This window comes from Telmatherina bonti, assembly GCF_933228915.1.
Source record: "Telmatherina bonti genome assembly, chromosome: 15".
NCBI lineage: Eukaryota > Metazoa > Chordata > Actinopteri > Atheriniformes > Telmatherinidae > Telmatherina > Telmatherina bonti.
Genome location: NC_136613.1, coordinates 30,010,029 through 30,034,803, shown reverse-complemented (window position 1 = coordinate 30,034,803; position 24,775 = coordinate 30,010,029).

Here is a 24,775-nt window from a genome sequence, read left to right as displayed (position 1 = left end):
CTGGGGTAGGTGGTCGGGTTTCCCACTGCGGGTGATGCACGTGAACGCATCTTCAGCGGTGCGTCTTCCCCTTCCCCGTTACGTTCGACTCCTGTGATTAGTGATCGATAAAAGGTGTGCACGCCAAAGGGTTTCTGGCTGCTGGAATGAATGAGGTGTTGGAAAGGAGTCGGTGGTGGTGTCCAGAGCTCCGTTTGAATAGGGGATCAAACTGATCAAGTGAGTAGCTACGTTCTTATCGCAGTATGTGACTTAAGGATGGGATGAGTTTAATCTGTGCGTTTTCTATTTGCAGTGGGCCTCTGCTGTTCAATGTATGCTCTCGCTCTTAATATATAATCGGTCAGTGCTGCGTATGTACAATGCTCAGTAAATCTTAACTGCAGTTTTTGTATTATTGGTGCCCGATGACTTTGGGTTAGGTTAAGTGGACGACTTAATTCCTTTACTAATGTTTGGTTTTGTTACTAATTTTGGTTTGTTGTGTTATTTTGGGTTTTTTTTTGGGGGGGGGGGGGTTCAGTTAACCTGATCTAAGCCTGTCTGGTGCTTTATGTCTCTAGCAATTGAGCTATAGCCCATTTTAAAAGAGTTGTTATTATAAAAAAACACGTTTTTTTACAAATAGTTTGTCTAATAAAACATGTTTTTACTAGCTATTTTTGACTCTGTTCCTTCAGTTGCCACACCTACCTGCTTTTGTAGTTCGTCCTAGGTTTGGACCGATGGTGATTTAGGTTGGCGTGCTTTTTCATATCTTTACACCATCAATAAAGGTAGAACTCGGTTACAAATTTATCACAAGAGATGATTTAATTAAAATGAGTAATTAGAGATAAAATGATTTCTTACTGTAGATGTAGAAACTGGTGGATGTACTCACTCCACCACAGCATTTCTCTGCTCACCAGAAGGTTTATAGTTTGAGTCCAGGTTTCCTTAGACCACATACTGAAGTGTCTTTGGACAAGACTTTGAACCCTTTGTTGCCCTTTAATGTGCTCAGTGGCATGTGCAGAAAGAGAAAGTTTCTAAGTATGACTACGATTGGTTGCTTGCTTCACTTGTTGACCATGTCATGGATTGGTGACGTGTCCAGGGTGTACCCTGCATCTGGCTTAGCAGCAAATAGACGCCAGTCCTCTGACCCTGTATATGAATAAGCAGGTACAGACAATAAATGGAATATTATTAGTAATATAAAGATTACATCCAATAATTACCTTTGTTTACTTGCACTCTGAGGTGCCAGGATTTGCTATTGGGTTGTGATTCTGCTACGCAAGTCATCTTCTTCATCTCTGCCTTCCATCTCTCAGGAGGTGGGCTTGTCATGCTACAGCAGTTGTTTCATCATCATTGTTATGATGAATGTTTGGCCATCTAAGTCACTCATCAATACTTTTATAATCACAGTTCTTGTCTCTCATGCTGCATTTCCATTACCCTTAGAACTGAGCGAAACCTCAGAAAAACTGGTAATGGAAACATTAAAATTTATAAAAAACTTCTCAATTACCAAAAACAAATTTTTGTGCTCTCATGGGGTGGTTTTCAGACATGTGTAACACCGGTTACTTCTGACCAATCAGTGAGTAGTGGACAAAATGTACAGAGTCAGAAGTCAAGCTTAGAAAGGTTAAGTTTTATTACAAAATGGTTCAAATTAAACTAAAAAAAATAGGCACATGTCCTTCAATGTTGGCGTGCCAGTAGGCAAACTGGGGAGAGTCAGTGGAGGAGGTTGGGCCTGTTATGCAGCTCCTATCTGTGTGGCAAAGCCTTGATCAGGCTAGCAGTAGCTAAGCTAAGTCTGTCAGCCATGAACCACCGACTCAGACCTCTGCCATTCCTCCTCCTGAGCAGAACCTGCAGGTCTCCCTCTGAGCCCACCAGGACACAATTCACCAAGCCACAGAGAGAGGTTAATATACATAGTTAAAATACTTCCATGCAAACATCAAAAGATAAAGTGTGTCAACCCATGTATAAAGTTTACCTGGACACAATTCACCAAGCCACAGAGAGCCAGACTGTTGTGTGTCTGCCTCTTAAATAGGACAGTGATTTACTAGCAGATGGAAAACACTTGGTTCACCACACCCACACACAGTTCCACAGCAACCACACAAAAAAAAAATGGCAATACAGCTCTACCAGGTTACACGTCTATTCAGAATATATCACAAGCATGTATTAATCATTAACTTATCAAACATGTTTTTTTTCTCATTTACACATCATTGGAAGTGACATAGGGGGTCACATGACCAGTACATTTCAAATAAAGTAGGTGCGATGTGTATGGATGGAGGAGATGAAAATCTTTTTAAAAATAAATAAAGAGAGGAAATATATCCACCATCCTTCATAGGAAACAACAACAAAATGCATAGTTTTACAATGAATGACAAAAAAGAAGGGTTTTGACAAACTGTGGCAAATCCTCCACAAGAAGTGGAAAAACCTGAAACAATGCTACCTGGCTCCCTGGCATAAGTAGCTGCAGTTCTTATATGGCTTTTAGACTAAACAACATTTATTGGAAACATGTGCAAATCGCAATTATTCTTTGTCAAAATTTTAGAATCATAGCTTTCTTTGTGAAAAACTGAAATGGAAACACATCTTCAGTTTCCTAAAGATTGCTTCTGTGGCACTCTGTCATTTCTGCAGACCTCTGCCCACCTGTTAGCACCTGCTGCTGGGTTTCCACTGACCACCCATGCACTCCCTCCAGGATTTCATCTCAAGAACCTCAAATTATTCACATTTCTGCGTCCAACCGTGACCCTCTGCTTAGACTCACACTAACTCTGGATCTACCTCTTGGCAGAATTCCCAAGTGAACCAGTGAGCTCCAGAAAGCTCCACTTTCAGTTCCTATTATTTTTTATGTACATCCTTTGTGCTTTAGTGTGTTAGCACCCTTCTTTGAAAGAAAAGGCTAAATTTACAATAGTCACTCAAATAACTAAAAAAATGGAAAAAAGTAATAACAAAAATTCACTAAGTTATAATTTAGTTAAAAGTGACACTGCTTTTGAATTTCAGTTAAAAAGAATTTTAAAAAATCCATGAATGACAAAAAGAGAATCATCCCAGACAATTCATCACACTTTGTTGATGAGCAGTGGACCAGACCAAACTGTGGTTTCCATGGATCTGCTACTCACTTTGTCAGGCAGTGAAAACAACCTAATTCAGCTGGTAAAAGGTAAAACAGCATGTTTGATTTGCAGTGACAGACTGGCGTCCGTATGGATGACATGACGTTATAATACTCTTAGTGACACGCCTCCTAACAATGAATTCAGCATTCATCTTGCATCCTATCTCTTCTCTGAGATCTCTCCAGCCAGTAAAAGTCTGTCCGATGTTGACGATTGTCTGACCTATTACTCTGTCGCTCCCTCTCTTTCTTTTCCTTGCTTCCTCCAGTACCATCTGGCATTGGTTTCATGAATCAGCCATCGTTCAAAATGGCCAGTATGTTGATGTCCAGTTGCTAACATGTGTTGCAGTGCATGAAATAAAATGCTGCTTCTGTTTCTGGGCAATAAGGAATGTACTCCAGGAATGTACATAATAAATGTCACTTTGCCATTACAACTACTTTTAAGGCTAGAAAGTTACACAGTGCTACTTTAACTTTTTTGTGTGCTGGTGCTAATCTTGTTAGCATGATTGAGAAAATATGCAGATTTCCTTCCACAGCAACACATTACTGAAGACACTGCTTCATAAATATATAATAATAACTCCTACGACCCAAATATGCCGGAAGCTGTAATTTTTGGTTACTTCCTGATTGATCGAGATGCTTCCCAAGGCGGGAAAAGATCATTACATTTTGATCAGGCATATCTGATCCATGAATTGTTTCTATGCTTTCTATGTGGTCAGAACTTTTTCTTTTGTTTAATGCGTTGTGTAAATGGGAAATGTTGGCAGGAAGACCTCTGTTCAGCAAAACACTGATATTTGTGTGGACATAACCTTTTTTTCAGCTTCAGATGTTTGAGCACATGCTGTGAAATCCCCTACTTACCTATTTTTAAGCAAAGTGCAGTGCTCTCAACAGAGGCACGTCAACCACTTTCTCTCATTCAAATCAGTCTAAATGGTTTCATACTGTTTTTTAATTAGATAAAATATTTTCAGAGCCACGGTGAGCATTTTGTTTCCATTCCATGCAGCAGAATCCATTAGAAATCAGCTGATTACTCCCTTCTGTCACAGAAATAACAGCAATATTTAATAGCACTCAGTATAAACATTTGTTTTCCTGACATCCCAGTCATTACAGTGAGCTGGGGACCACTCTGTGCCAGGCCAGTAACCATCAGGATGCATCATGAAATGACATTACCGTCATATTGATGTCAGCCATTACACACTAATTCAGGCTTTGCTTTTGCATGCTTGTTGTGTCCTCAGAAGAGCAGAGAGAAGGCAATAAAAAGCAATTGCGAAGATGTATGCTCACTATTTCAATAATTTTATATCCGTCTGTTTTACGTGCTCAAGGCTAAAAGTCCATTTTTCAGAAAAAATACTTAAAATTTTTCCTGAGCCCTTTAATTGTCTGGGAGTTCATTCTGACAGTTAGTGCGGCCATTATTAGGTTAAACTTTGAGGACTTGCTTGATTTGAGGAGGAATTTGGTCACCGTTGGGAAAGTTATCAAGGGTGGTTTCATCAGCAAACACATTCAGAGCAACTGTTTTGTCAAAAATAGAAGCTGAGAAACTGCTGCAAGTGTGTTTGGTGCAGCCTAAAAATCTCATGTTGTTTTAATCAAGAAGTCAGACAAAGACATTTTCAAATTATCTGAGTAGCATGCTGCTCACAGTATGCAGCCGGTCTCCTCCTGATTGATGTCGCTGCTGCTTCTTCCAAAAGTAAAATTGATCCACATCTCTGGGCAGAGATTATTTAACTTTGTATGATGCACTTTTCAAACTTTACTGTAATATTGCAAAATCCAGTTTACACAATGGAAACATGTTACAACTTGTTTGAAAGTGTTTTTTCATGCATGACCTGGTCTTGAACATACTTTTCACTGATTGAGTAAAAACTACTATTGTAGATTGGTCACCAGTAGTCTATAACATCGCTGTTGTGGTCTAGGGCAGGGGTGCCCAATGTCGGTCCTCAAGGGCTGCAGTCCTGCAGGTTTTCCATTTATCCCTGTTCCAACACACCTGACTTCCATTAAACGGATCCAACAACCAAGATGGTTCTGCACAATGACTGATTAGTTTGAGTCAGGTGTGTCGGAGCAGAGATACATGGAAAATCAGCAGGATTGTGGCCCTTGAGGATCGGAGATGGGCATGCCTGGTCTAGAGGTTTTGGTTTAACTGTTGGTGTTTTTTGTTTGTTTCTTTTCTGGTTTCATATTTTATTTTGTAGGTTTATCCTTTTCTTTTTTCTTTGTTTGTTCACTACACCAGCTGGGCTTCATTCAGTTGTCACACCTGGTCAACATTTGTTTTTAAACCTCTCAATGCTTATATACCCCTTGGTTTCTTTTGTTCTTAGCCAGATCCTTATCATTGCTTCTGTTTTTTCATCTTCCTGGTCCTGTTTTTAATCTTCATATTTGTATGTTGTTGTGATGGTACATTCTGTTATTTCACAGAAAGCCATGAATTCCCACATCCACCTGCATGGTCCTGCATTTGGATCCTTCCTTCAAACCCACTACAGAACAGTAGTTCTGCTAGTACCACTAGCAAACGCCGGTAGAAGTAACATCTGACTCAAGTGTTCATCTGCAATGTCTGCTACAGTTTCACTGTAAGAGCTATTCTCACAGCTGCATGTTAAACTAAAACCAAATTAAAGAATTGACTTTGGAGCCAAAGAGAAACAATTAAAGGTCACCGCAGAGCTTCATCTTATTCACGTAAAAAAATCAATGAGACTCCTGCAGCTCATTCTGAACTCTGCTGCTTGAGTCCTCAGTAAGAACCAGAAGATGGACCTCATCGGTCCAGATCTGAGGTCTACAATGACTACCTGTCCATCAGAGGATAGACTTTAATGCTCTGTTGCTGGTCTATGAGGCTCTGAATGGTTTAGGAGAACATCTTGACCCTCCAGTATGAACCTACCAGACCCTTCAGGTCATCTGGATCTGGTCTTTTATCAGCTTCCAGAGTCAGAAATAGACATAGAGAAGCTGCATTCAGCTTCTATGCTCCACATGTCTGCAACAAACTCCCAGAAAGCCTCAGATCAGCTTAAACACAGTTTTTTCAATTTTATTTTTTTTAATGCATGAGAGCAAACGTATAAGGGTGTCGTCAGAGCCAAAGAGATTAAAAATAAAGCAGCAAAAGTATATAACAACAAAACCATCAAAATTACAATGCCAACAGGTTTAAAATCAACAGCCATAAAAGTAAATAAATAAATAAGTCCTTGTAAACTTAGTCTGAAGCCATCTAGTCCAATGTGCCCTTCCCGCTATGGATGATTTCACACAGATCCTTAGGCAAGTAACCCATCAGATGCTGCCATATGTCCAAAATAATCTCATCATTTCCTTTTAACTCAGTGCTCAGTCTGTCTGTGGGGAAAGATTTCCATTGGGTTACATTAGTGGGAATTGTCCTTAATCCAGGTAAATAATGTACATTTCTTAGCCAAAAATTTTCTCACTAGTTTAGATTTCTTAACATCCCAAACCCCATTTTGGTCACAAGAAACTGGCCTGGATCTTTACATATTTTATGGTTGAATGTTATACGTATCTCTTTGGATACATAGGAGCAGAACTTTGATATTCTTGGACAACTCCGGGAGCAGTGTAGAAACATCCCCTCTGTTATTTACATTAGAGGCACAATGGCGATCTGCTAGAGATAATTTTGTCTGTAATATGATGTGTCCTGTGTTGTCTATGAAGCATTCTATAATGTATTTCCTTGTCTCTTTTACTGGGAAAGAGAGAGTGATTGGCCTGTATAGCTACGTCTTTCCGAAGCATCCCTATCATAGACATTCTGAAGGTCTTCCACTCTCTATCAATATTGTTCTGGTCACAGTTCTAAACACCCTAATAAAAATGATTGATAAAGCCTTCATGTGTGTAAAAATAATCATAAACTTATCAGTTTGTCCTATCAGTGTGTCTTGATAAAAAATTTATACTGATAAAGTGACAAACTTGAAGACATGCAAAGAAGTCTTGTTGTGGAGGCCAAATGTATTCTGTGCCTGTGCATAGGACAGAAGAACATTGTCATCATCAAACAAATCTATGACCACTGAGGTCTTTCTCTATATTTTTTAATGCACAGTGTTAAATTTCCCCTCAGTAAATTCTTAATACTGTTGGACTAGTGGAAGTGAAGAAATGAAAAAAGTGTTGTTGTTGGAAGCCAAATCGTATGTGTAAGAGTGGAGGCTAAGCAAAGAGAAATCAGAAAACTGGTCTGTTAAGGCCATAACAGTTTATTCATGTACATCTCATTGTTCATTCTGTACTGTTTGCTGCGTCTGTGCCGGTTGAAGAAATAAAGCAGCGAGAGAGAGAGAGAGAGACGGTTGTCGGTGTGTGCTTCATTGCTAGCCCGCTAAGGAAGCTGGCCTGGATGGATACAAGTTGCCAACACGAGCCAAAGTTTTCCTGAGCACCAGATGCTTCTGTACCACAGTTAAGAGCATCAGCTCAGCAAGGTAACAATTATGGTTAATACGGTACGTACTGTCCATGCATTAAAACCGTACATTAACTCAGCTGTGCATCGTGGTGTTCTATACTCCGCGTTGTGCATTAAAACTGGTAATGCACGGATCAGAGCTGTTTAATCAGCTTATACCATGGTCCCCTACAGTAAACATTTTAGAACAACTGTTTATTTCTCTACTAAATATGCTAAAGTATGGGAACTATTTATGTTGGCCTCAATGTACTTTTTGTGCTAAATAACCGTTGTCAAGCTACAGCACGTTTCTTTCATTCACCTGTCAACAGCCAGCTAATCTGAACCAGATATTAATACGTTGCTATGGTGACACCCATAAGGGAGTGATATAACAGTTGGTTCAATGGTTTTTCCATCCAGTATGTAGTTTTAACTTAGATATCATAAGTTTTTACAACTTGGCCTGTGAAGTGCCTGGGGAGAAAGTTGTGTGTTTGTTTGACATTAAAAAGAGCAACAGTCTCCTCACTGAGAGAAAACTTCCTGCAAAACTAAAATATATATGAATACATTCATATATTCCATCTGGTCAAAGCGTCATCCAAGATCTTGTTCAGCTCTTCCGTTTCCAAGCATTATGAAGTAAGAAGATTTTGTGTTTTCAGGGCTGCAGGCAAACCTTTTCTTTGCAGCTTTTCTTTAAATAAATATTCATCTTGCCAAGGGGTTGTGTGCCATGTTCACTTTGTTTGTCTGTTTGTTGGCAGAATTACTCAAACCAAAGGCCAGATTAGTGTGAACATTTTACCAGAGATGGACTGACCCAACTTAATTGCAAATTCCATGTCTCATCTCTGCTTTCGTACTGAAACACTTACTTGCATGTCTTATTCTAAAAAACATAACCATAAAAACCAATGCTTCTTTATTCATCTTGTATAATAACAGAGACAATTCCCTTTAAAGCATTCCACTGAGAAAGGATCATTGGTAATTGGTAGTTGTGTTGTTTGGGTATAACAAAGATCTTCTAGCACTAATCAGACACAGCTTGCATGGTGATGCCTATGATTTTCAGATTGCATGCTACCATATTTCCTGTAAATCAGCATGCAATAATCCAGATCTAACACAGGCTTTCATTATCCCTGCAGCAGACAGTCTCTTTCGGGAACGGTTGAACTAGTGGGATTTTTTACACACATTCATCTCTAGAGTTTACAGAGAATGGTCAGAATAACAGAAAATATCTAGTGAGCAGCAGGTGTCTGCACCTAAACGCCTTGTGGACATCAGAGGAGAGTTTGCAGACTGGTGATAGATGATAGGAAGACAACAGGAAGTCAAACTGGTTCCAACAAAGGTATGCAGAAATCCTTGCTGAACACAAGACACATGCAACCCTGAAGCAAATGGTCTACAGCAGCAGAAGAACACACCAGGTGCCACTCCTGTCAGCTGCAGGAAACTGAGGCTACACACACAGAGACTCACCAAAACGGGACAATAATAAACATTTCCTCAGTCAAAGACAAAGTAGAAAAATGACAGGAAGAGTCTCATCTTCTCAAATAGAGGAAAAGACAAGGTCCTTAGGGAGAACCAAAGGAAACAAAGCCAGACAGCAATTATGGGAAGTTAGACCCCCCTATGCGTAAACCTTAAACCACCCTCTGCTGCTGAATGAGTGTGATACTGCTCCTAAAATGATGAAGGTGATGATGATGATGGAATACAGCCGTGCTGACAAGCCAGGACTACTGTTCTGCTTCTGCCTGGAGGGGAATAACTCAAACCATCACAGCAGGACAAAAAACAAATACATGTAAAACTGGAGAAATCCCAAACCTTATGCAGAGTTTAGGACAGACATGACAGCAGAGCTCCACCCTGCCTTGTATCAACAGCTCAGACTGCTGCTGGTGGTGCTGGTGATGGTTTAATGGTGTGGAGGGAATTGTTTTGGCACACTTTCAGAAACTCAACATAAACTGAGCATAATTTTAAACAGCATAGTCTGAGTAGTGTTGCTGACCATGTCCAGGCCTTTATGAGCAGAGAGGAGCATCTTCTGATGGACACTTCCAACAGGACGATGCGCCATGCCACAAAGATCACATCATCTCCAGCTGCTTTCTTCAACATGACGATGAGTTCACTGTGACTGTATTTACTCCACAGTCACCAGATGGAGTAAATACAGAGCAAAATCTCTGAGAAATGTTTCCAACAACTTGTTGTTGACACACAGTGGAAAGGTAGTTCTGAGAATAAAAGAGGTCCTACTCAGCACTAACAAGATGGACTCTGTACCGCTCTGCAGTGAGCACTTCAGGCCAGATGATTTTGACAGGACTTGTCAGGCTCAGCGATGGATGTGATGGGGAGCATATTGCAGAAACCCAATTTGAGATTGAGAATCATCATTTCATGCTTGTGTCATTTGCTGTCTCTGTATTTCTCAAAGCAAGGCTGCACCACATCGCATCATTAACAACTCTGGAGTTACACAATGCCCACATGCAAGAAACTGGGAAAACAGTTCTGTTTTAAGGGTTATAGTTCCCTGTGTGTGTGTGTGTGTGTGTGTGTGTGTGTGTGTGTGTGTGTGCGCGTGTGCGTGTGTGTGTGTGTGTGTGAGCGAGAGAGTCAAAAAAATCCAAATGAAAAAGTTGTCTCTTTATTAAAATATGGAAGTCAATTTTACTTTTATTATACAGTATACTGTTTGTCTGTCTTTGTTAAAGAGCATAAAACAAGGAGTTTCAGCATTAAAGTGTGTATTTTTAATGCGTGACAGCATCCTGTATCATAACTCTATCTCTGCTGCTTGTAACAAACAAAATTGTGTCAAAATCAAGTAAAAGCTTGCAGTGTTATAAGTAATATTTCCCAGGACACATATAGCAAAAGCACTGGGGACACATGGGGGACCAATCCTTGATGATGGCCGTGCTGATACGTCAGTTCCAATAGGCAGCGTCAACCTAAGAGGTATCTACATATATTATGTCTATGGTTTCTCCATCATTGTCTTTCTGTTCCTCTTCTTTTTTGGTTTGCTCCTTTCCCCAGTTGCTCTGTTTTCTGTGCCAAGATGGACAGCTAAGCCCAAGAGAATGGACCAAATTAAGTGTCGGACCACGCACAGAGCAGGTAATTAATTAAATAAAAGCAGAGATGTAGTAAACTCGCAAAGTAAAAGAAACAACAGAAAAAGGATTAAGCTAATTTAAGATAACAAAAAAATCAAAGATGACTACTTTAAAACATAAGAAAAGACAAAACCTGACACCCTCTACCTCTTTTCAACTGCATCTGCTAACATGAACCTCATAAAAAACCGGTCTTATCAAACAGAATTCACGGAAATATTATAGACATTATTTCCATCCCTGCTTCCCCCATTTATGGCACATTTTTTACATTTGCTTTGTAACTACATGATCTTTCTCCTTTTTAAAACAAACATTTTGCTGTGCTGATAGGTGGGACATGTCAGCCAGCCACCATCTTTGCTTTCTGGCTCCTCCATCAGTAGTATATTTTCTCCCACGATGACCAGTTTTACTGCGACTTTGCACTGGTGTCACACAGTCAAACCAAGGGCAACAGAAAGTACTCCTCAAAAATCTATCGCCTCAGACGGCACAGTCAGCTCCGGCTCGGCGAGGGTCTGTGATTAATCACTATGGCAACACTATTAATGGTGGCATTACGGCCATGGTCAGCTGGGAGGCATCATCACGCAAAGCTGCGAGACGATGGAGAGGGTTTGGAGGATTGAGACTGAGGAAAATTAAGTCTCCAGACAGTAGTCTGCAATGCATTATGGGAGCCCCGGTCACCAGGCGCAGTGAGACGAGGCATAAATCAAAGCGATGCCAGGGACCAGGAGAGCACTCTTTGTTGCCACATATGCCCACTTTCCCTTCCAATGATTGATTGGTATTCATTAAGCATTGATTTCAGCTTTTCCTCTCTAATCTCTCATCTCTGACTCCATCATGGCCTCAAAGGAGATTATTGTTGTGAGCGGTGGACAAGAATCGTTACAGTATATTTTAACAACCTCGGGATGAGGCTGAAAGCGACAGTGACGATGCTCTACTGCTCTCACTAATCAGATGTGGACTCCTATTCATGACCACCTGCATTTACTAGGAATTACATAAAAATAGTGATTTTATGCATATGATCAGGGTTATTGCAGACTATGAAACAGTATTAGGATGTTGGGCCATGTCAACCCAACATGACCAACAGGATCTGCTTACAGATCTTTTTCCATGCCTGGAGTCCTCAGTGTACGTCTAACAATGAATTGTATTTTTCTTTTCTTCTGTTTCTTTTGTACAAGATAAATTAGTTTTCTCAACTTTACCAGTAAGAAAACATTCCTGACAGACAAAAGAAGAGTAAAATGCTGCAGTATGCATGCCACATTAAACACTAGCCAAAGATAAAATAAACTAAATTTGTCCATGATCAGTTATAAACTAAAACCTCCAATTACCACCACGATTGGTGCATGTGGGGGAAGCCTACCTATAAATACTGTTTTATCATCTAAATTACTGACTAGCTTTGACGGTGTGTTCAGACCAAACGCGTTTTGAGTGTCAAAAACGCACAAAGCGCTGAACGCTCGACGCTGGTCACTAAACTGCCACTTTTGTGTCCGACGTCCAAAATGCTCCCAACGCTCCTGCCGCATTTGGCGCTTGTCTGGAGTGAGCGGCAAACACGGCGGCTAAGAGAGGGGGAAAGGCGGAGCTTTTCCTCCGGTCAGTCTGAATGATGGCGGATTCAGTAGAGAGATGGCATGGTTTTATTTAATAAATAAAGCTAGAGAACGTTGTCGTAGGGCAGTAATAGTCACTGTTAATGCAGCAAGAGCCGCACTCAGCAGAGAGCACCCCCCCCCCGCAACAAAGCGTTGCTAGGCAACATATCCTGCTGCGTTGATAAATCAGTAGCATTCAGCTTTTTAGCAAGGAATGGTTATCCTAGATATTGCAGGGAGCAATGGCATCTCAGCCCCGTGTCCGGGTTCACCACAGAAATCCTCCAGGAGCTGCGAGCTGATCGCTCTGATTGGTTGACGCCCTGCGTCAAGCGACCAAAGTTCAGCTTTGTCCATCTCTGGCATGTTCCACGCGGAATGCCGATGCTCAAAACGCGATGCGAGAAAGCTTGACGTCCCCTTGCCGCATAGACGTTACATGGAAACTTGCCGCTCTTGGTGCTCAAAACGGCAAATTTGAGCACTTTTGCGCTCCCTAATGAAGGCTTGTAATACACATTCTCAACATCCAATGCAATGATAGTCGCCCCTGTGTGATTTGGTGCCGTAAAGCAATAAGCAGTCATCTTGGTGCAGCAGCAGCATGCTTAAGACTGAGAAACCACAGTTTATGACTTAATTTTTCCAGCCTAGAGCATCACTTTATAGTTTAGCTATGTGGCACCACATCTCATTCAAGCTACTGATATCAATATACCGACTACTGGGTTTGTGGATCATCATTGTTTAGCAAAGACATGCAACAGGACATTGTTAGTGAGAAACCTTTAGACATATTGGCTTTTATTTGCTGGTAAGAACTCAGAAAAACGACAAGAGGCAGAATTAACATGTTTGTTTGGGGCACCAAAGTACAAAAGTCTGCCAAAGTTCAGTTTAGCTTCAGTTACACCAAATGTGATGAACCGTATTACTGAAGAAGCCTACGCAAACTACTGTAACAGATGGATGAAAAACATTGAGCTGATCTTGGATGTCTTCATCAAGTTTGGCTCAGAAATACTTCCAGTCGGTGGGGTCTGGTACAAGGTCGGGATTTCCTCAACTTTAGTCCAAACACAATAGTTTGTTTAACTCATTGCGGTTCTGGCTGGATATGAGGCGCTTCAGACAAAACATACAATAAAAACCTTAAAAACCTGAAGCACTCAAGACCTAAGCAATAAAGCAGCGCTACTTTAAAAGTGTAAAACTAATCTGAAACACATGGTCATCATTTGGAGCACACGTTTGAAATGTTTTTAAATGATGGACAGTCATTTGATCTTCTGAGAAAGAGCAGGCTTAATAATATGACTGTAACTTTGCAAAACTGATACAATTAAATTAATTTATCCTGTGATTAATCAGGACAGATTACAGGTTTTTTATTTTAATTAAACTAACAGTGATTGTGTGCATTAGTTAAAAAAACATTAACTGTTTTGAGAAATAAGTAAAGACTCAGATAACACTTGTTTATCATTATTAATTCGATATAATGCACTCTGGAAGTTAAATTGAGGGGTTGTCATCGTGTTTATTTTACTTCTGTAGATTTTCATCAAATACATGCTAATTGGATAACGATCCTTTCTTGTCTTTTTTCTCCCATTGCAAAAGACTGTTTATCTTGTTCTGTTCATGTTGTGTTTATTAATAAAGGCCTTCATGTTCAACCTGGAGACATCTGAGCCTGGATGTTCCAAACCTCTAATTACCTGTAAGCAAATAATTCATTAGATACACAAAGGATTCATTTTAAGTGGGGCATCACCCAAAAGGTAAAGCCAGTCTGTGACTAAAGCTAATTAATGTGGGTTCTGGCATTTTACCTGCACTGTTTGGGAACTTTTTCAGCTTCGCATCTGTTACAGTTTGTTAACTAAATGATCTTGTTTATGTATAAATGCAGGAGGGTGTTTCTGGATAAATGCAAAAAGCCTGATGATTAGCAACACATTACCTTTGTGATCAAGATAAAAAGGTAAAAAGAATATTTCCACTTATAATTTGACATTTCCAACAAGCAGGGGGACTGTTTTCTTACTGTGGTTATTATGAACGATTTCAGGCATTGCATCAGGTCAGAGAAAATGTAGTCATTCAAATTATGTTTTTGGCTTTTTAGGCAAATGTGTGTGAGGAGGAAAGGGGTATGTTTCATCTTTCCAACAGCAATTAAAACTTTTTGTGCGAGCCAGTGTTCTGCTAGGGGAAGAGAGGCTGCTGGGCTTTGATAACAAATGAAAATATGATTTAAAAAAATCTAATTAAAAGAAAATGAATTCACCTAAAATTTGGAAAATTCAATTTCTTCAAACTTTCCCCTCAGACTCAGAACGTACTTCATGTTTGCTGAATAAAAGATTTAATGGGATACACTGGTTTCCTTTGCCAGGCAACTTATCAGCAGGAAACTAATGCAACAGTTGTGACATTCTTGTATAATAATGTACGGCCAAAAAAATTCAACAAAAACATACTTTTTTAAAAGAGATGTCTTTTGCCACAACATTTGATCCAGGAAAGGTTCTAACAAAGATGTATTTATTTTCCCCCAATTTTCAAGCATCTTTTCATTTAAGATAAGATGGATAAAGCGCCACGCTTGAGACAGCAGTTTGGAGCATGACTCACTCAGACAGCCTTATAGTTATTTACTCAGTGTGTCCTCTGTCTGTCAGTTGATTATCATTTTTATTGCCACAGAACCCCCTCCAGCTCCATTATAGTGATAGCGATGGCTGCAGCCTTACCTTGAATGGAATGAGTCAAACACACAGCGGCATGAATTAAACATTGCAGCTGCACACGGAGTCAGCCATGAGCGGTCGCCTGCTAAACCGTGTGTTTAGAGTGCATAACTGAATGCACTCGACTGAAAGAGTGAACTGTAATTGATTTGAAAACGTTGTGAAATGATCCATCTGGAAGCTTACACCTCTTAAAGACGGTGAGCTGAAGGGACATTTTTGCATGAAATTTCTGTAGTTAATGTCACATGAAGTATGTTTTGCCTTTTAAGTATGTACTAATGCATAATTAACAGGTTAAGATATTCATTCATTAGAACATTAATTATTTTATGAAGTGTTAACACAATTTCTTTATTGTTTTTTTTAAAGTCCGTCGCTCTCTAGCTCTAAACACACAGAAAAACCCCATGTAAAGGTTTAACAGTCAGATACTTGGCTGCCTGAATCAGAAGCGGTTCTATCCTCAGCTTGTTGTCTTGATCATGTTGACCATCAGTCTGATTCAGGTGTGTTGCAGGAGGAAACAACCCAGAGCTCCAGGACTGTGGTCCTCAAGGACTGATTTTGGACACCCCTGCTCTGTATGGTTTGCACCACTCAGCTGCTCCACGCAAGTTAGATTTTCTAGCATGTGACTGGCTACACAGTGTCGCCCATTAAACTAAGGCCACACCTCTGCTCTGCTTCAGCCCTCACTAAGTGCGTTTCCATTACACTTAGTATTGTGCAAAAACTAAACATGGCGATAATCACTAATGGAAACACCTACATTTTGAAAAGAGTAAAAAAAATATTGCTAAAAGGTTTTTAGGGTCTCAGACATTTCGATATAGAAAGGTGTCGCAAAAGTTTCATAGAAACGCTGTTTTTGCAATTACGTGTCCCCAGACGTGACGTGTGGGGTTGAGACCAGTTCATCTCCTGTAGAGATGGTGTGGTGTGGAAAAAACAGCAAATTTCAGAGTTTTAGAAAAGAAAATGAGGCGGGAAAGCTGTAGCAAATTCTCCGCAGTAGGTAGAAAACCCCAAAACAAAGCTAGGTAGCTACCCTGCATATGCCGCAATTTTTGTAAAATCTCTTAAGGAACAAGATTTTACGAGACTTGAGGGTTATGCACTAAACACTGTTCAATTAAAGCATACTGTAAATCGCAATTAGTTGTTTGTTAAAACTTACAAATATTGCTTTTATTTTGTGAAAAAATGTAATGAAAACGCAGCTACTGACGGGAATTGGTTATTTGCTTCAAACATCCATCACTAGATTTACAAACCTCTATGTGACCGGGCACAGAAATTTAAGACCCATCTAATGATCCTATGAGTCCAAAGGTCATTTGTGTTCCCAGATTTTAAGTGTTGGCACAATACAAAGTTTTAGATTTATGGAGAGCAGGAGACTTACGTTCAATTACCCATTCAAAACCTTTAATGAAAAACAAACCAGCTACGGAACCCATCAGGAGAAAACTGCGGAATTAGACAATTTTATTCTCACAAAAACTGGAGGCCACAACAACTTTCCTCCAGACATACAATTTTAAGACCTGTAAGAAAACTAAACATAATAGGAAGGGTTCTTACGATAGGGACACGCTATCGCAGACCTCAAATCATTTCCACCACGTGAGCCCAATGATCACTCCACACTGCAACTCACACTGAACAGCAAAACAAACTATTTACATGACCCCCCATTCTTAGGTCCTCCACACTGCATGGAAAAGGAGAGGATCCCACGTACACTCCCCACAGTTTGCTCCACTGCCTAAAACAAAAGAAAATAACCAGGGGTGAGTCTCAATTGGTTCCGCTTACAATGACGACATAAAAGAATACATAAAAACCATAGTAATTTTCATAGGAGACTACTCCTGGACAGTCCGTCCAATCCAAGGTAAATCCAGTCCAATGGAGTAGGTCAAAGAGGACCAATGATGCAGATGTACTGGTTCTGGCAAAACAGCAGTCTGGCACCTATTCTGCAATGAGGGGAACATGGTTAATAGTGTTACCATCAACTGTCAAAAAATACTTGAGGGACTAACCCTCCTACGTTTCCAGTTTAGGTTACCTTGCTCTCTCTCAGGACCTGATCAAAAAGGAACAGTCGGCCGACAAATGGCTCCACAATAGAACAAGGATTACCTCCCTTTTCAACAAAGGGTTACATACATACATCAGCCAGGATAAATCAGAAACAACTTTGCAATTTCTCACTCCAAGAAATCTCACCACAGCATCCACCCAAATCCAAACAAAAGATTCTAAGTGCCCTCACCTGTTCTTATAAAGAGGCAAGAAACTGACTCTTTCCTAAAGAGGGCAGCGCTTTTCACCCTCCATGTCAACTCACATCTATTTTTTTCTCTGTGACACATTTCTCAGTGAATACCTACACAGAAATCATCTTGGCACATTGTGTATGTTCTCTCATTGCTTGTCATAATATCCAGCAACAGAACCAGTACTGGACTGGTTACATAGTCTCCATGTGAGACATTACAGTCAAAACATGTGTTTCAGTAAAGAAACAACAAAACAAAAGACAAACTGTTGCAGCTCATAGTGCAGGGCCATCAATTCACTTCAGGGTCGCAAGGAGGCTGGGGCCTGTCCCAGATGCTGTCAGGTTAGATTTCAGGTACACCATGGACAAGATGCCAACCCAGGACAGGGCCAACACAGACAAACACCAATACTCAGACTCCAACACCCTTGGTGGTAACAACATGGTATGCTTTTGTTATAGAATGAGATTCCCCAACATCATGATAATCAACATTACATAGGACAAAAGAAACAAGCTAATTGACGTTATGCAGCGTTTCAGGGACTAACATGATGGTAATGTCACTGCAGCATTGCAGCACACTTCCACGTCTTAAGTGCAGCTTGAACGTTGCCTCGGTTTACACCTGCTACCAACTGACATGGTGACACGTGGTAAGTAGACAACTCATTCCAATGCCGGTAGCAAGACAGCAAAGTGTGCACCCCTAATAATCTGCTGACTCTTGGTAGAATGTGGGAATGCGGCTGCTAAGCTGTGTGGCAAGTGTTTTTCTAGTGGCATTCTGGAGACAACAGTCAGGTAAATGTCACGGGTGACTGGTGTGTGTGAGTGCGTGGCAGTGACAGCAGGTGGGTGTGGCTGTAACCCGCCGCGATATCAGGTATAATTAGGAACAGGTGAAGTTAATCAGGAGCGCGTATGACAGATCTGGAGACGCTGCGGACGCGTGAGGACGGGAGGAAGATCCCGTGGTGGAGCTGGAGGCGACAAGGAAGGAGCCAATGACAGGACGCGTCATTGGATCAGCGTAGGGGGAGCGTTCGGCAATCCCCCTCCTCTAAGCTAAGTGTTGTTTTGTTGGAGTGGCAACATAGCAGGGCTCCGTTTTGCATGGTTTTAGTGCTTTTTCTTTTAGACTTGCTGTGGTGATTTTAGGAGCCCTGCTTTGACCAGCTAAGTAGCACCTAAGTCTCCACCTGTCACTGGCCTGTTGAGAACGCAGTTTGTTCTCCCTTCAGCATCTCCTGTCGGCGCAGCGTAACGGAGTGGCGGAGAGTGAGAGAGTGACGCGTCGGTGGAACAGCGGAAGGGGAGAGTTTGACAACCCCCCTCCTCTCAGCTAAATCCCTCCCCAGAACGGAATCGGAGACACATCAAGAGACTGGGGAGAAAAAGGAGCGACATCGCAAAGTGACTCCATTAAAGGGCCGTGGCTGACGACCCTTTTTAGCTCACCTTGGGGACGTTTTTAGTCTTTTTTTATATACAAGGGTTAATAAATACTTGTGGGCAAACTAACTTAAATCTCTTCTTGCATGTTTATTCATATAAAGTGCTCCCCTCAGAAACCAAAGTTGGAGGTTATTACCCCGTGACATAAACATAGTGTGTTTTTGGAAGGATGTGTTTGATGTTGGATGGCGGTAAGACTGACAAAGAGGCTTCTTTGTCACATCCGTCTTACACGCCTCTAAGGTAAGCTTCGAGTCGGCAGAAGGAACATTATAGTTAACCAGCTTGCACTGTGACTGACCAGTCCAAACCTACACCTGATGATGGAAACAAGGCTTAACATTAAACTGAAAGCTGATTAAAGACTTTCACATTTGATCTGAGGTTTGATTTTTTTTTTTAAACCAACGACTTTAAACATCAGCACAAAGCATATTTTTGTCTTTTAGTCTGCTTTTGTTGACCATTTTTGACCAAATCTCCAGCTGTAGGAAGCATGCACTGAATAAAGATCATTAATTCCTGGTGAATAGAAATATGGAATTGTTTAACATGTTTATAATATTTGGCTTTTAGATTTTATTTTATAGAACATTAAATCAAGGATGTATCATCGGAAAGTCTAAGTTGGAGGACAAGAAGTCTTTTCTTTTGATTAGGAACAACACATCTGGTAATGTGCCTGTAAAATGCTAAATCATCAGCGTTGCACCGGTTGTTATTGTTCTATATTTTGTTGCTCTGAATCTCATTCTGTAACAAAAGCATACCAGGTTGTTAGCCCAGGCTAATCTGTTTTCCTCATAATTTAATACTTTCATAGATGGCAAACGATGAAATATAGCCGAGACAGCGAGGTAAAGTGTATTACATAAGCCCTGGGTGGCGATTTGTTGCCTAATGAAGCCATTAACCTCACACTACCAAATCTGATACAGGCAAAGTAATGGCTTCATTAGAGTAAAAAATTGCAGGCCTGTAACAGAATTTCAATGTGCATGTGTTGGTGTTGCAAATTGTCTCACCACCCAAGAGAGAAAGGCCTCGCACTAGCTATCACAAATCTTAGCTTCTGCTAACATGTAGCTTGTAACAGCATAAAGACACAATGCTCCATGCTCTTTCCCATCATTCGATTGGCATCTGTTTGTTGTTCATCATCATTTCAGCCAACAATCTTCATTTAAGGAGAAAATTGCATCGAGGCATTTGTTGGCGATTCTCACTAGAGATACAGAGCCCTAACTGTTGTGTGCTGTGGTTCCAAGTGCAACATCTGATAGCATCAACTGTTATCCATCTCCTCCTCTCTTCCTTCTATTACACACGGTCCATCAGTTTGTTCATTATAATTAAGAGGTGTTAATTAGCGTGAGGCAAAGTTGGCCTTTGCATTCAAATGACACCCAGACACCAAGAAAAGAAAAAAAATCACATTACGGCTCGGCTGTGCTCACTGGGACGTGGCGAGGTGACGGTGCGCTGCCTCCTTCCCTCCCTGCTTCTCTCTCACAGGTCAACAGTTTCTCAAGTAAATTACAGGCTGTGACTTTTGTTTGTATCTCCCAGCTCGTTCCTTCAGCTCTCCAAGGTTCCCGACTCAGTGTAATACATCATTCATTAAATTATGGAAAGCCATTAGTGCCGAGATTGGGAACTTGCAAATTCTTTGTGGCATCTCGCTTAGCATATAAAGCAGAGCGTGCTTGCTTTTATGCCCAACTAAATATCTATGACGGCCCTTGTTACGGTTGATGGATGAGCTTCATAATTAGATGGTGCCACTGCTTTTGACTATTAATGAGGGTTGTGAATCCAGCCCTCCACTTTGCACTGCCCATACCCGAGGTGTTTCATATATGCCAGACCCTCTGCAGGAGGCATGAGTAAGCGGTGTGTTTGGACGCCATTGCTGAAACAAACAAAAAAAAATCTTTAGCCAGTAATGCAAATTATATTTGGTGTTCTGACCTGAAATTTAAATGCATATGATCCTGGGGTATTAAACTCCAGACTTGGAGAGCCGCTATCTGGCAGATTTTCATAGTTTCTGTGATCCAACGCCTGATACAAATTGAATCAAATCAATTAGATCAAACAGCTTCTTGTCAATTTCTTCACAATGACCCATTCATTTTAGTCAGTTATGTTGACCAGGGAAACAGCAAAAACCTGCCGGATTACGGCCTTGGGGATTGGAGTTTGAGACTGCTGAGAGGGTGTAATTAATTCTGTTGACAATGACAAATTTATGAGAAAAGGGTCTTAAATGATATTAAGATACGGGGTATCTTATGATACAGGTGAATATTTAATTAATGTGTAACTGACCATGCAAAAGTGAAATCATTAATTTGTAATCAAGCAAAGTAAAAAAAAAAAAGAGCAGATAAAAATCAGTGTGTGGAACTTAACCTTAAGCATTCAGACCAGAAGCAGCCATTGAAAGGTGTGATGCGATAAGAGTTGCTTGAAGATTCGAGGACGGTTCGCAGCAATCTATACTCAGATGAGAGAATTGTTAACTCAGCTGAAAGAAACAAATTAATCTGCGACAAAACACTCTGTCACTGCAGTAAAAGTCCAGCTGCTTTTTACTTGTTTCTCTATCCATTCTGCACTGTAAGTAACACAAAACCTGTAAATGGATGCCGTTGTGGTCTGAAGACATTTAATCCCTCACTTGCTGTTGATTTGTTGTTTATCTCTTTTTTTCCATCAGGCCAAAACTCTGAAATAATGATTTAAGGTTTTACTCATTTTACCTTTTTTTATCCTCTCCTCTGACTGGTCTTTTAGTTTGCATTGAAACCTTCTTTTTGCTTCATAATCTCCCCTTCCTCGTTTGCACTGAACACCATCTGTTCGTCCTTCCAGAGTTTCTTCATGCCCACTCGTAGCTACAACGCTGATAAAACTTCTCTTGGTTATTTTGCAAGTTCTGTCTCCATGGGCATCAACATACTGTCTGTCATAGTCTACACTGTTTCCATGACTACTGTCTTCCCGCTGATGTACGGCTGATCTGTGTGTGTACAGGTGTGCTTGTGCAGACATGAGTGGAATAATAGTCCCAATGGGTAGCTCTTAAGGTGGGGGTCACTAACTCCAGTCCTCGAGAGCCACCTTCCTGCAGATTTTAGTGTTTCCCTGCTGCAACACACTTGATTCAAATGAAAATGTTCTCCAACAACTTGTTGTCGTCTTGTGCACCTGCATGATAATGAGCCATTGGTTTAGGTCAGGTGTGCTGGTGCAGGAAAAACAAAAACCTACCAGATACTGGCTCTCGAGGACTGGAGTTTGACACCCATTCCTTGGGAGGGATCTTTGCAAATCTATGTGCAAGTGCACACACAAATTTATGGAAATTATAACATACATTTACATACAGAGCTCAAGTGGTTTGGTGCTCCTTTAATGCTTCTGTCCACTGTGTACATGTGCACCATTTTATTCAATGGTTTTTTTCACATCAGAAGTGCCATGGTGTCACAGATGTGTCCCAGAAGCACGTCATCGTGAATTTCCACTAAACATGTACAACGGGTTCATTTCAGACAGGGCCAGACAGGAAATCAGACACGGGAGCAGAGAAAAGCAGCTGGTAAATTTCACAATAAAAGTCTAAAATAAAAGCCCCTGTGAAAATTTACCAAACGCTGACCTATTCGTTGACAATAGATTATGTTTATTCGTTCGTTTATTCATTCGTTCATTCATTCATTCATTCGTTCATGTACATTGTTTCTTTTTCTTTTTGTTTTATTTTCTCAAAAATATTTCTCAACCACTTGGTCCAATAAGAGAGTTGTGTGGATGCTGGAGCCTATCCCAGCAATCATTGGGTGAGAGGCAGGGTACACCCTGTACAGGTCACCAGTCCATCCCAGCCGGGGTTTTCAGTGTCTCCCACTGAGAACCTAGTCTCACTTTTAGCTGCAAAGATAAGAAATACCAAAACATGAAAAACAGAAAGCAGAGCTATGGTTGCTTTTCTTCACTAGAGATAGATTTTGGGTTGAAAAGTACTTCTTCAAACATTTCTTCTGGACAAGCAACATTTGTATTGACAAGCAACATTGGAGACACTTCTCCAGTGTGGGGAACACTATGGGAAACTGTTTCCAGTGCTGCAATAATCACAAGCACAGTCCAAAATAACCTGATATTCCTTTCTAGGAAGAACATAAAAATTACTGCAGTTCATGGCAACAGATAACATTGCTTTAAAACAAGAGTGCTTAATGAAACACCCTGCCCTTGCTGGGATGTCAGAGCTTTGTCTTCTTGCCTGCACATGAAGCGTATCTCAGCTAATACACCAAGATATGACAACCACTGCGCATGCAATCATCTTCTTCTGTTTTAAATCTTTTCCTTTAAACCAGATTCATGTTGCAAGTGCTCGTTGCATGGCAACACAATTTATTTTTCCTACAGCAAAGGCTCCGTCTCACCTCACGGTGTGTTGACACGAAACAAAGAGTGGATTCAGATGCAGTGATCAAACGTCTCGAAGTAGACATCGAAAATCAACTGTTTGACAAGAGAAGGATGAGAAACAACGGAGGTCAGTCAACAAGCCTCGTGTGATGAGCACCGGAATAGATGAGAGGAATGTCAGGCTAACTACAGGAAGTACTAAAGCAATCTGGCAAAAGTAAATTGAAACATGGAACAAATATTGTGAACATTACAAATGACTGAGTGCAGGTGCATGTGCTGGGAGCAGAAAAATGCAGGAAGTGCGATGAACAAGAGATCTACTGATAACTGTAACTCACTGTTCAGTGTTTGTAAGGTTTTTCTTTCCTCCTACATCGGAGTAGATCGTCTCCCAGCACGAGGACAGCATGCTGTAATTAAACTACCATGATTGGTCCAGATAATGCAGGTGTACGGTGACAGGTGGGATACAAGTCTTTCCTTATGGAAAAACATGTACCTAATCCAGTGCTTGCTGGGGGTTGTTGGGATTGAAGAACTGGTTGAAAGACATCGTTCCTTTTTCTTTCTCTGGTTGTTTTCACATTGCAGCTGGGAATGATGAGCTGATGTCACGTTCCAGGGTTATCAGAGTTGCAGCATAGCTTTATTCTTTTCCACCAGCTGCAGGCTGTTTAACCACTTCACTTTTCTGTTGTAGTTGTAGTTTAGGGAGACCCCTAGCCCCCTTTTCCCTCAGCAAGCTGACAAAATGTTGTGGTCCAAAAGCGACATGTGAGACGACTGGAGCACAAGGTAAAGTTGACTGGTTGAGCAGTGACAGCCGGCAAGGTTTGAAAGAAAAGAAAAACAACGAAACAAACCAGTGAGAGCCAATGATTTTGGAATAGCTTCTGGGTTCTTTGTAGTAATGTCTCAAGGTGCTCTTTTGATCCTGCAGGAGTGCAAACTTCTGTTTTACTTTTAATGTAGAACTTCTTGCCTAGAGAGAAGAAAACTTGGTAAGAGTAAATGGTCTACAGAAAATGATCAAAACCTCCAGAGTGGTTTTCAAGCTTTGAGCTAAAAAAAAAAAAAAAAAAAAAAAGGCTTTCAATAAGCTGAACATTTTGAACAAGAAGTCTCGCATTAGTTTTAAAAAAGAAAAAACCTGGTGGTCAAACTGGGGCCTCAAGCAAACCTTTTGCCTCTTTCTTGTTATGAACACATAACAACAGTATCATTCAAAACTGCTATTAAAAAATGTATCTATTTTGAAGACAAAGGACATAAAAAGATATTTTTCAATTTTTCAAGGGTGGGCTAGTTCATGAGAAGCATGAGCTTGCACAATGTGAGCCAGACATGGTTCAATACGAGGAGCAAGCCT